This window comes from Schistosoma mansoni (genome assembly GCF_000237925.1).
Source record: "Schistosoma mansoni, WGS project CABG00000000 data, supercontig 0305, strain Puerto Rico, whole genome shotgun sequence".
In the NCBI taxonomy this organism is placed as follows: domain Eukaryota; kingdom Metazoa; phylum Platyhelminthes; class Trematoda; order Strigeidida; family Schistosomatidae; genus Schistosoma; species Schistosoma mansoni.
The window spans coordinates 17,556-22,905 of record NW_017386161.1 but is presented as its reverse complement, the minus strand read 5'-3'; positions in this window follow the sequence as shown (position 1 = coordinate 22,905).

The window sequence follows — 5,350 nt, the reverse complement described above, 5'->3', positions numbered from 1 at the left end:
TAGCTTCAATTGACTCATGCTTTCAACTATAAATCACCTTAGTAAATTCTTTTATTGCATTATACTTTACTGAGACTGTTTATATAAAAAAGATTTATAATAAGAAGATTGCTCGTAGCCATCAGTCTGTTAGTAATATTTCATTTTACGTCAAAATTTTACGACGATATTACTAATTGTCATAGCAATAAAATATAAGGATAAGAATATGAAAAGCAATCACACTACTAATGCGACATTAAGTAGTTTATTCATGGAATATCAATTTCCTTAGCGTGCTGGTCCAGTCATCTGAATTACCACATGCCATGTAACTTCCTTTCTTCATACAGATGTATACTGACACTTCATATTATAACAAAGAAAATTACATGTAATGTTTCACTCGATCTGACTATATATTAATGTGACTTTTTTAAGGTCGTATTTTATTCACAAGTTAACGAAATGACCATCATGTTAATGTGATATTGAACATTATGAACTTGATGAGAAGCTACTTGTGATAACAATAATGATTGAACAGAGCAATTGTATTTTGCCTCTTTTTTTCCCAAGTTTCTTTCAGTCAATGGTGCTTGAACACCTCATTGTGTAAAAATACAGTTACATAAGAATTTCAGTTGTGACAGCAGCATTATACCAGATGATTAACTGTAATCTTTCTTGACTAGTCCAGAATAACTACAAAATATCTTGTGGGTAATTTTTTTCGGCTAATACCGAACCATTGATAAAATGGTACAGATTAAATTTGTCAGTGAACTACCTAATTTAATACTGAAATTGTGTACCTAATTCCCATGAACTGTTTTCTTTAGAATAACTTATCAAAGAATACTAAAACTTTCTATTGTCCAGAAAAACCAGGTTAATATAGTCTTGTACGTTATGCCGGTAACTAGTATAAGCATTAACTGTATAAATAACATGCATCATACTAAATGAATACTTATGACATATATGATGTGTTTTTCACACTACACGAACAAATATGTTCTCAGTGGACACGGTGAGACTATAATTTATGGACGACCTTTGAACGAATCTTAAATGACCTTGAGAAACGCTAGTCAACCAGGAAGCAGTCAGAATAGAGTAAAAATATACTGTACAAAACCAGAGAATTAACGGGGATACACTTCTTTTACATGGTCCAAAAACCTGGCAAGGTTAGTAAGAGGTTCAAAGGTTCTAAAATCGTAATGCATAAGATAGAGGAACTCATCCATATGACTCCATAATAGTCGGTTTCTCGAGCCATGATAAGGTCGCAAAAACTCTCTCAGCCTCGATAACATAGCTTCAGTATTGTTTATGTGTACTCCGTTTGCGTAAGTTTGTCATTTTTGTTATGGATATATCCCTACAATACTTATACCACTGAACAGCCGAAGCTTCAGTAACATCTGCGATTATTGCAGCCAATGTTACTGGTGCTTTTATTATACAGTTCGTAACAATTATTATAATATGCTTTAGTCTCAGTCTGGATCGAGCGAAAAAGCTTCCTACTCTGTAAGACATCTCCTTCCAACATATATTACATCGAAGGACAACATCACGGTAGTCTGCATAAGGTCTACAAGTCATTTGATTACCGTAATTACAAATAAAGAAACTTCTTATCAGTCCCATTTATTGCAACGGCTTAATTGTCACGTTTTCTCAAAAATCCTCTATGAACTGGTTGTTCATGAGCATGAGGTACTGAAATTGGCGCCATGACCTTGAAATCCCTCAAACATTTCTGATTGACTCGTCAATAAATTATAGTTTCGCTGTGGACACTGTTACACTTAAAATACAATTTTAAAGAGTAACCATATTTAAAACGATAAACTATGTGACACTTATCTATAAATATAAAGTAAATCGACAGTTTTAAACATAAAAGTAATTTTAATATATAAATTTTACTCATACGTCAATCAATTAAGGGACGAGTATACTGCGCAGCAGTTCTCTCTGTTCTACTTTACGGTTGTGAAACATGGCCATTAAGAGTAGAAGGTACTCTTAAGTTACTAGTATTTGACCACAGAAGCCTTAGAAATATTGCTCGCATCTGCTGGGATCACCGAGTAAGTAATAGTGAGGTTAGACACAGGGTATTAGGGAATGATGGTAAATCAGTTGATGAGGTCATCAATCTTCATCGACTGAGATGGTTAGGCCACGTGTTACGTATGCCTGAACACCGATTACCGCGACCCACTATGCTGACTAGTATTGGGGATGGTTGGAAGAGAGTTAGGGGCGGTCAAACCAAAACGTGGCATCAGTGCATGAAGTCACCAACTTCTAATCTAAGCCATGTTGGTCGATGCAGAGTACTTGGTTGGGGTCCGCGTGACTATCGTAACCAATGGTTGGAGACTCTAGGTGACATGGCTCAGAACCAATCACAATGGTGTATACACTTTTTATCTTCCCTTAAACCTTGAGATTAAAATTGCTTCATAACTTTTTTCCTTCCTATATTATATCCTTATATACAACCTATCTTTTATATATTACCACCACTAAATAAACTACTTCTATGAATCCGGTGTTCATCTTGTTGTGCTAATGAGATATGGAGACTTGGACCGTTGCATATATGTGCCTGGTCCTAAGTAGTAACTGACTGACTGACTAATATTGTTCAAATTCTTACTCTACAATGATAACATCGAATGAATGAATGAATTAGAAACCTCCTAAAAGCAACTACTTTAAAAAAGAAACAAAAACCAGTAACAGGTTTTGCATTCTATTATCCCACTTTTATCAGTAATGGTTTTTGGCATAGTTCCATATTTTTTTCTTCTTATAATATCAATCTATACCTGTTACATATTGTGCTTCAATATAAACTAAACTATTCAAGAAGAGATAACACGTTTAAAAGACAAAAAAAATTTGTGTCCTCTCCCTATTTTTCGTTTATGATGGACACTATGTATAGATATATATAGAGAGAGAGATAGATCGATGTGAACCAGTAATCAGTAAACATGAACGTAATCTTTATAAATCAAACATGAGGTATTCATTATCTGACACCAAAGTTATGATTTAAATCCATTTATGACAAATTTATATATTATGGAAAGAAATTAGAATAATATTATGGTTCTTAATCAATACTGATTTATATTCAGTTGGTAACAGGAAGATCATAGTAGAATTAAGGATTGGAGAATTGAGACAGTTTTACAAGTTCACCATTATAGATAGGATATCAAGGTTGATGTAAACGAAATCATTTTATTTGAGATCATGAATTGATTGATAATAGAGCACTATTGAAAACCTGAAATCACTGAACGACTGTTTTGTCCGAGTATGGGATTCCTCAGTAATGCGGTTCCATGATCCTACATATGGAATTCGAAGCAAGGACCTTCGGTCTTGCGCATGAACACTTCACCTCTACACCAGTGAGTCGGCATCCAACGGTGTCAATGTCTAACTTTATTCAATCTGTCCATTTTAGTAAATTTAACATATTTGATATTTAAGAATAAATTCACAACAGATATATGATACTTTTGTGATTCACTTTATCATACTGAAATTTAGTAATTAAAATATCAGATCTAGTCTTTGTCACTATACCCGACAACAAAATAGCCTTTACTACCATTTATCGTTTCATTCTCTTTTTAGGATAAAATGTTAGTAAGGTAATATATTATGGGCATGAACAATATCTTTTATCGATGACTACAAAATTCATTAACCAAAAATTGTAGTTAATATAAGCAGGTACTCTCATTCCACTCATCTTAGCGTAAAACGGCAATCTTTCTAAAAAGATTTTTGGAATGTAGTACAGATACAAAATTTTATTTGAAATCAGAAGGGGTTTTGTTGAGATTTCAGTATTTTTCATAATTGAAATCATGAGTCAATTGAAGCTAGACCACCATCGAAAACCTGGAAGCACTGGACGGCCGTTTAGGCCTATTACGGGACTCCTCAGCAGTGCGGTTCCACAATCCTACATACGGGATTCGAACCAAGGACCTACCAGTCTCGCACCATAGCACTTAACCACTAGACCACTGAGCGGGCATCCGATGGTGTTAATGTCTAATATCTCAGTGATTATTTAACTGGTGAAAGTACATTATTTATCGCTTCTAGAATTCCTTAATTTCATCTGAGGACTTTTGTTTTAATTATGGTTCACATATCTTAGAATCTCGCGAGTGCGGGATCGTGGGTGCGCACTGCTGAGGAGTCCATTAATAGGACGAAACGGCCGTCCAGTGCTTACAGGTTTTCGATGGTAGTCTAGCTTCAATTGACTCATGATTTCAACTTTGAAATATACTGAAATCTCCACAAATCCCCTTCTGCTTAGAATGTTTATTGACAAGACAGCTCTCCGTTTTTCAATCTGTGCTTTAATAATGTTTTCTATAAGGTTAGATTTCACATGTACAAAACTTGATATTTACATTCTGATAACATATGATTACTTCATATATTCAAACATAATTTAGATCAGAAGGGGTTTTGTGGAGATTTCAGTATTTTCATAGTTGATATCATTAGTCAATCGAATCTCGCGAGTGCAGGATCGTGGTTGCGCACTGCTGAGGAGTCCCATAATAGGAGGAAATGGCCGTTCAGTGCTTCCAGGTTTTCCATGGTAGTCTAGCTTCAAGTGACTCATGATTTCAACTAGGAAACATAATTTAGACATTCTAAATGAATATTATGTCATTGTTTTCATATTGGTTACTTGCTATTAATGTTAACTATCTAAGGGCAATTCAAATAGTTTCATGTTGACTGAAATTAGCCATCAACAGGACATTTTATGCAGTCCAACTTGTCATTATTGAAAAGACTAGGTCTACGTATCACCGAAAACCCAAACAGAACATAAGCAAATGTGTCACATCCCATTGTGTCCATCAGTTTACTTGTACACGTACATAGGGAGGAGAGATCGTGATCTGTAAGAAAGGGTGGCGGAACACATACCTAAATGGCTGCAGAACCAAATGAATTCCAATGGTCAAATAAGATCACAGGATAGACAGACATCTTCCTCCATTGCGAAATATTTGGTTGAAAATGCTCATAAGTTTGACATCAAGTCACCATTTGTAGTCTTGTACAATAACCTTCAAGGATGTATACTAAGGTTTATTGAAGCCTTGTCTATACGGAAATTCAAACCTTCTTTATAAGTTCAAAAACAATTTGTTCTTACTATTAACCTACCCTGGTAATACTGATTTATTATCCAGAGTGGTCATCACATTGCTTTTGTGTACTCTATTTATTTCCTGTCTTGGTTACGGCTTACTTTAACCTGTCTAGTTGACTTTTTAATTTTCATATAAAA